At 35.3% G+C, this 8,379-nt stretch overlaps 1 protein-coding gene across 1 annotated transcript in view; it reads left to right on the forward strand.

Annotated features, from left to right (window-relative positions):
• The window catches only part of LOC106874293 (FGGY carbohydrate kinase domain-containing protein), a 99,883-nt gene that overhangs the window by 20,271 nt on the left and 71,233 nt on the right, over positions 1-8,379 (forward strand). The window lies entirely within an intron of this gene.

Raw genomic sequence — 8,379 nt, forward strand, 5'->3', positions numbered from 1 at the left:
ACACACACACACACACACACACACACACACACACACACACACACACACACACACAATCAAGTGATAACAAATTCAAAAGTAACTATATCCTGCTACTTAGAATAATGTACTCAAAGATAAGTCTCAGATTGAATAATCCATAATCATTAGTCTAACACAATATCAATATTTTATAAATACATACATGCATGCCTACATACATACATACATACATACATACATACATACATACATACATACATACATATATACACACACGTACACACACACACACACGCACAAATGCACATGAACATACATACACACATGCACACACACACATACATACATACATACATACATACATACATATTTTCAGAAATTTGGATTTTTCACCTGTTCTATAATATATGTTGTCTTCATCAATAGACACTTATGGCATCTTAAAATGTGTTGTAGAAAGAGTTTGAAGTAATTTTGATTATGTCTTTGGAAAAGAAATCCATAAAAAAGACAACACATTATTATTTTATTCAGTGCTGAGATAAAGACAAAATCTTTACGAATTATTCTCATTTTGTTTCTTGTTTATTATTTTTGCTTTTTGTATCCATTGATTTACCACAAAAAAAAACAAACAACCAATCAACTAGTTATATTTACACTACCACCATCACCATCACCATCACCATCATCATCATCATCATCATCATCATCATTTAATGTCCACGTCCTATGCTGGCAAACTTTTTACCAATTACTTTCATTTGTAACAGTACCTACCAGGTCCATTGTCTGCATCGGGCCTGCATCATGATCCTATTTCTGCTTCGCCATGGTTTCTATGGCTGGATGTCTTTCCCAGCATCAACCACTTTACAGTATGTATAGGCTGCTTTTTTTCATAGCATCTGTAATAATGAGGTCACTATACAATCTGCAAGATTAAAATCCTTTTTGACTGAGTAGGGCTATAGTAGAAAGGGAGACAGCATTATGTTAGGGGATGAAGGGTTAAAGTATGAGAGAATGGGTCAGAGTAGATCAGATTTTTTGCTGTAGAGGAGCTACATGGCTATCAACAATGTACAAGAGAGGTTGGTAGTAGACAGGGCAGAGCTGGAAAGAGATAAAGATGGTGGTGATTAGGTGTTAGGATGGACACCCAAGGTATGAGGTGAGTAGAAGTGAATGAAGATAAGTATATGAACTTTGCTTTTTTTCTCTGCCTATTTACTTTTTCTACTAAGCCTTTTTTTTGTATATTTTGTTTGTAACAGAATGAATAGATAAGAAAATCAAGACATATTTTCAACATAGAGCTTGAATCATTAATAATAAACATCTGGAGTATGCAACTGAAATAGCATTACATTAAAATTATCATCTGTTTATCCTATTTAATATATATATATATATATATATATATTATTGACAGGCAAGATATTGCAACTTTCATCTTGGATAAAATCTCTTACAAATGTTTTGTGCTAAAAGCACAATATATATTGGAAAGAAATATAAATCATCCCAGCAGTGGCCAGCATACTCCTGATTATTTATTCAGCCTAGCAGCTTATTGCAATATCAGTGAATGGATTATTCACCATTTCTTATATCAAAGGTGACAAATTTCATCTAGGAATGTGGCTGTAAGTATATGTCATTGACAAGGCCTCAAAATGCCAAAATGTATCTGGCATTCTCACATGCTGCTGCTAGGAAGATTTTGCCTTCCTCTGATATACATTGTTTTTAATGCAGTATATCTATAAGAGATTTCATCTCAGGTGAAAACTGCAGTGTTTTGCCTATCAACAGTGTGCATACATAAATAAGATACACAGATGCTATTTTGATAATCAACAGTTTTAATTTATCTTTACTCCTTTATCTTTTACTTATCTCAGTTATTAGACTGTGGCCATGCTGTGGCACTGCCTTGAAGAAATTTTAGTCATATGAATTGACCTATGTCCTTATTTTTTTCTTTAACCTGTTACCTATTTTATCGGTCTCTTTGCTGAATCACTAAGTTATGGAGACATAAATAAACCAACACCAGTTGTCAAACGGTGGTGGAGGACAAACACACACAGATATATATGTATACACAACAGGTTTTTCTCAGTTTCTGTCTCCCAAATTCATTCACAAGGCTTTGATCAGCTCTAGGCTATAGTAGAAGACACTTGCCCAAGATGCTACATAGTGAGGTTGAACCTGGAACCATATTGTTGCAAAGCAAGCTTCTTACTGCACAACCATGCCTGCTGATAGACAAAGTTTTTATAAGATTTGTACTGAGACATAATGTGTGTAGTTAGCATTTTTTTAAAGACAGTTCATAGAAAGAATTTGTTTCCAGTGATTTCTTAAAGAGGCATAAATAAAGAATATTCAGAAGGCAAGTTTATAAAACAAAAACATTGAAATTTATTCAGTAGTGTAATGAGTGCTAGCAAGTGGTAACAAGAATTAATCTTGCATGTAAATAGGAACCAAATATATGTGTATGCAAGACAAGAAAAATCGCATGAATTACTATATACATTGAAGCTTATATAAAACAGAGTGGAAGCTGATGTTAATCAAAGAGTTGTGTGTAGTTGTGTGTAGTTGGCGTAGGACACAGAAAATGTGACAAGTCAAAGAAAGAGATGTTGCTTCTATGGCATCAAATCTGCTACTGGTTTGAAACTGCTGTAGTGAGTTCATCCCGCTAAGGCAGATCACTGCTATTTTATTCATATGCTTCTAGCTCTGATTGGTTGAAATCTTCCACAGCACTACTGAACTATGTCACAGCAACAAAATAGATCTTTCTTGTCTTGCAACACTACCTCCCTGCAGACTACAAGTCAATACAAACAAGGAAAAAGAAGGAGAAAAAATGTGAAGCAAAATGAATACAAGGAAAACAAAATGTTCAGATACTGGAAAAAGAAAAAAATGAATATATTAAGTAAAACAAGCATGCAAATAGAAGACAGTTAAGCTAAACAACTAGTTTCACAAAGTCTCTCTGGCCAATGGACACTACTGCTGCGAGTTGTTATCACATATCTTAGTGAAGATGGGAGAGATGTTTGTGGAGTAGTGTGTATAGGGGTTGTATGTATGTGTGGAGCAGTGTGTGTGTATGTGGCTCTAGAACCATTAGAATCTATAGTAAAATGTTTGTTGGAGCGTATGAGCACATGATAAGCTCCAGAGTAAGGTAGAGTGAGAGGACTTCTCACTGCATCATTTCTGATGAAAGTATGGGCCCACGAGGCAATGTCCCTCAGGACTGAAAGTTTAATGGCTTGGTGCCAAGTGTTCATGAGTGGCAGGTCTTGAAAGTATAAATGCAGGCGGTTCACACAGAGTACAAGATCCTGAGTAGAAAGGTCAACTGGGGCAAGCATCTGCCCCAGCAAAGACAATAGAGCACAATACTGCAGCTCTGCTGGGAAGTATCCAAAGTCTCCCTTGAACAAATTCTGAATGCTGAGGAGTACTATGAGGAGGTACTCACTCCAGCATTGATTATCCGGGTAGGCATGAAACACAGCTTTCAACTGATGATGGAAGTGCTCCACCGTTCCATTAGAAGCAGGATGATAACTCATAGTACAGATCTGTTGTGCACTGATGATCTTAGTAAATTCTGTAAAAAGTGAGATTCAAATTGTCTACCATGGTCTGTAGTAATGGTGGTATGAACACTGTAACATGATATCCAGCCTGATACTAAGGTTCTCACTACCAATTCAGCAGAAATATCACTTAGCAGAATGGCTTTACGCCATTGGGTGAAACAGTCAATGCAGGTCAGGATGGATGAATATCCATGACTGACAGGCCAGGGTCCCATGAGATCAATATCAATATAGCAGAAATGTGCATCAGGAGTACTAAAAGTTCTGAGAGAGACACTGATGTGCTTATGCACATTTGACTTTTGGCATTGGAGGCAAGATTGAGACCATTCAGTAATGTCATGTCTCATATTTGGCCAGAAGAATCTAGCCATTATGAGCTTTACTGAGGCTGAGACTCCAGGGTGTGAAAGACTGCAAAGCTATGAATACAGCTCATCGATGAGTCCCTGGGAGGAAGAGATGAGGTGAATCCATTAACACATTACACAATATCTTCATATCAGCCGTTGGTAGAGGCAGGTACTTGAATTTGCATGTCACAAACTCAGAAGAAGTTGTGTCAAGTGAGTCCGGAGGTGGTTGGTCCGAGGACAAAACAATTATATCAGTCTCTGGAGTGGATGACAAAGAATTCACCGGCAGGTGGGACAATGCATCTGCAGCAGTGTTCTGATCTTTGGAGATGTGCTGGATATTACTGGTGAATTGAGATACGAAGTCCAGGTGTCTAGTCTCCCTCAGTAAATACTTTTCAGGCTTGGACCACAAGGAAAAAGTAAGGGGCTTATGATCTACATAGATGGTAAAGTTCCTCCATTCGAGGATATGTTGGAAAGGCTTCATTGAAAGGTAGATTGCCAACAATTCATGACCAAAGGTGCTGTAATGCCTCTTAGCAGGTTTCAGTTGCCGAGAGGAAAAGGCAAGAGGTTGAAGGTGCCCTTGATGAAACTGTTGTAATGCAGCACCAATTGTTGTGTCCAATGCATCAACTGCAAGTGAAAGCTTTGCATCAGAGAAGGGTGCGTGAGGAATGATGCTTTAGTGAGTTCATGCTTCATGGTGTTAAAGACATCAATCTGGGCAATGAAACAGCTTCATTCTTCTTACAACAGTTCTTTAAAAGCTCAGTAAGAGGAGACAGAAGTCCAGCACAGTGAGGAATAAAACGTCTATAAAAGTTCAGTAAACCAAGGAAATGGCACAACTGGCGAAAGGAAATATGGCCAAGAAACACAACACAAGGAAATATGGTCAAGAAACACAACAGAGGATGTGCTAAAAACACATTTAGCAGGGTTAATCTGTACTTGAAATTGGTTAAGGCATTGGAAAAGTAGCTTTAAATAATCTCATGTCTACAACACAAATGTACAGATGTCTTCTTTGAGATTATAACTAAATCCACAACACATTATTCAAAGAAGGTAATATTTCAGATTTAAGTAAATACTAGTTTTTCAAAGCTGCTTATGCATTTTATTTTTCACAAAATCTCTTAAAATTCTATTTAATAGCATTTTCCTAGGGAATACATCATTTATTAAATTTTTCAGAAAGAGTGAAAGCTCAATTTTCCTTAGATATATATACTATTAGCCATAAAAGGTAGGAACATCTACATAAATGTTTTTCAACTAATCAATATCAACTGCCATGTAGCATGTAAGGGTGGTACACTTTAAAAAAAAAGTTGTGTAAATTTCTACCAAACTGTATTTTCAAATGTTCTATGGGTTTTACTTGAGAACATGAAAAGTTGGAGTATTGAACTCTCAAACAGAATCTCCCTAGGCACTAAATGGAACTCTGCCACTCAATTCCTTGAAAGGCATTCTCAGTTGCTTCTATATATTTTACATAACAACTTTTGTATATCATGGTTGGTAAAAGATAAATAACCTTGGGTTGTAATGCATGCATATCTATACACATGCAAATTTCTTTCCATATATTTTCTTGCATTATTCTGTTTATAATAACTATGTACAATTACTACATAACAGTGTTCACTAAAACATTATTCCTATCTCATACAGAGTAAACCTTTAAATATGCAATAACATGCATATTTTTCCAATACAATTCATTGTACACATGTAAAAACAATTGTTTGAAATAATGTTATCAAATTTTGGTACAAGGCCAGCAAACTTGAGGGAAGGGTTAAGTTGGTTACACTGACCCCAGTAGTCAACTGGTACTAATTTTATCAATCCTGAGAGGATGAAAAACAGAGTTGACCTTGGCAAAATTTGAACTCAGAACATAAATACAGACGTTTTGCCCTGCATAGTAACAATTCTGCAAACTTGAGGACTTCAAATAACTATTTTAAATAATAAATATATGGAATTCCAAACATTAATTACTGAGTAATTTATGTTTTAGAATGCAATCACTTTCCTCTACCTCTCACTTCTGCCTAATTACCATGACCAACCCAACACGTTTTTTAGATTATCAAATGCTGTTAGATAACATAATTCCTCTCAATATTTGGGATGAAGTTTTTGTTTCTAAATATGTGGATGACGTAAACATAACATCAAGTAAGAATAATTGCAATGCAAAGTATCACAGAATTGATGCTTTATGGTATTATTTACAACCTTTATCACTGAAAGATTGTTGGTAAAGATTTAAGAATTTTTCTAAAGTTGCAGAGATTTTACTTGTGATTCCACACTCAAGGTAGATCATTCCTTTAAGTAAATGGCATATTGTCTTCTCTCATTGTAATAAAACTAGAAGTCATTGACACAAGTTACAAGTATAAACCACCTAAGAACATGCCTGAGTAAGTAAAGAAGGCAAACATAGGGTACAATACTGAACACTGTGAACAAAAGAATATTTAGTTTGTTATATTATGGCATTAAAGTATTAGACATGTAAGTGTTAAATAGTGTTGAAGGTGTAATGTAAGTCAATGAATAAAGTTGTTCTTTCCAATGTTTGTATATCATACTTTAATAAAAATTGATGCAAGCAAATTTATAAGTGGGCCTCAATAAATTAATACACCATATTTATTCATGTATAATATGCACTTAAAGTACACTTTTGAATTTGTGCAAAGAAATCTCAGAAAAAAACAATCTATCGTGTGAAGAATGAAATAATGTGGAGAACTTCTCATAATGTGAAGAGAGAATTAATGAGTTATTCATTCCTTTATTTACATTATTTATGTTTGACGGATATTTGTCCTCATCTTGCTTGTTGTTAACACAACGTTTCAGCTGATATACCCTCCAGCCTTCATCAGGTGTCTTGGGGGAAATTTCGAACCTGGGTTCTCATTCCTAAGGTATTTTTCAATGTTACTTAGGAATGAGAACCCAGGTTCGAAATTTCCTCAAGACACCTAATGAAGGCTGGAGGGTATATCAGCCAAAATGTTGTGTTAACAACAACCAAGATGAGGTCAAATATCTGTCAAATGTAGATAATGTACATAATTCCTCATCTGTTAAATATAGAACTGTATTCATTCCTTATGTATATATATATTTCAGTAGCTAAAATATGTTTGTTGCAGTCAAGGCCTCTGTAAATGACTGATTCACCTGAAATGTATTAGTAAAATCATAAATTCTCTCCTTACAATGTAAGAAGCTCTCTGCACTATTTCTTTCTGTCTTTAGTATTTCAATGCTGTTCTTTCATCATTCCTGAGCCAAGTCTATTACAGTTAAGACCACTGAAAATGTAAATGTAGGTCTAATGTATATAATACACACAACAGGCTTGGGCTAAAATAGTTATGGTTTTTGATACACACAAGATTTCTTTCTTTCAAATTTGGCATTATCAACTTCAGTCTCATCAATCTCAACCTCAGATTTGTCATCATCAGCTTCAGTTTGACTATTACCAGTATTGGTTACATTATCATCTACCTCTATTTCATTATTGTCAACTTTAGTGACATCATCATCAAGTTAAATGTCATGACTTTTGGATGGAGTGAATTTTTTTATGAACAAGCATTGACATCAATGATTATTTGCTGCAAAATTGTAAAAGAATAGGTTTTGTATAGTTATAAAAACTGTCCCATTACCATAAATGTATATACGTTCTTCGGATGTAAAACAATAAATATTAAAATAACATTAATTTTACTTGTTATTCATCATTCCTATTTCTTAACTTTCTTTACATATTCAAAAAAAATCCAGCACAATCATCTTTGATTGTAATCAAAGACAGCCAGTATCAACATGTTAATATATGCAGACATATGTAAATATATTGACTGACACCAGGTTGACTTTGATTACTAAAAACGATTATGTTGGATTTTCTTAGAGAGTTAAGCAAATGGAATAATGGATAAAAGTTCAACTGATGTTATTTATTTTTGTTTTGTTGTATATATATTTAGTATAATATTTAGTTTATCTTTTGCAAAGACCTGTTGGGACAAGTGAAATTGTAATTGAACCATACTCGATGACTGGCACCGTGCCAGTGGAGCACTAACAGCACTGTCAAGCATGTTCATAGCCAGAGCAGCTGTCTGGCTTCCGTGCTAGTGGCCTGTAAATAGCACCATTAGAGCGTAATCGTTACCAGCATTGCCTTCTAGCACTTGTGCTGGTGGCACGTTAGAAAATCATTTCAGCAAGGTCGTTGCCAGTGCCGCTGGACTGGCTCCCGTGCAGGTGGCACGTAAAAAATACCTTTTTGAGCGTGGCCGTTGCCAGTACTGTGTGACTGGCCCTCGTGCCAGTGGGACGTAAAA

Source organism: Octopus bimaculoides, chromosome 9 (genome assembly GCF_001194135.2).
Source record: "Octopus bimaculoides isolate UCB-OBI-ISO-001 chromosome 9, ASM119413v2, whole genome shotgun sequence".
NCBI classification, from domain to species: domain Eukaryota; kingdom Metazoa; phylum Mollusca; class Cephalopoda; order Octopoda; family Octopodidae; genus Octopus; species Octopus bimaculoides.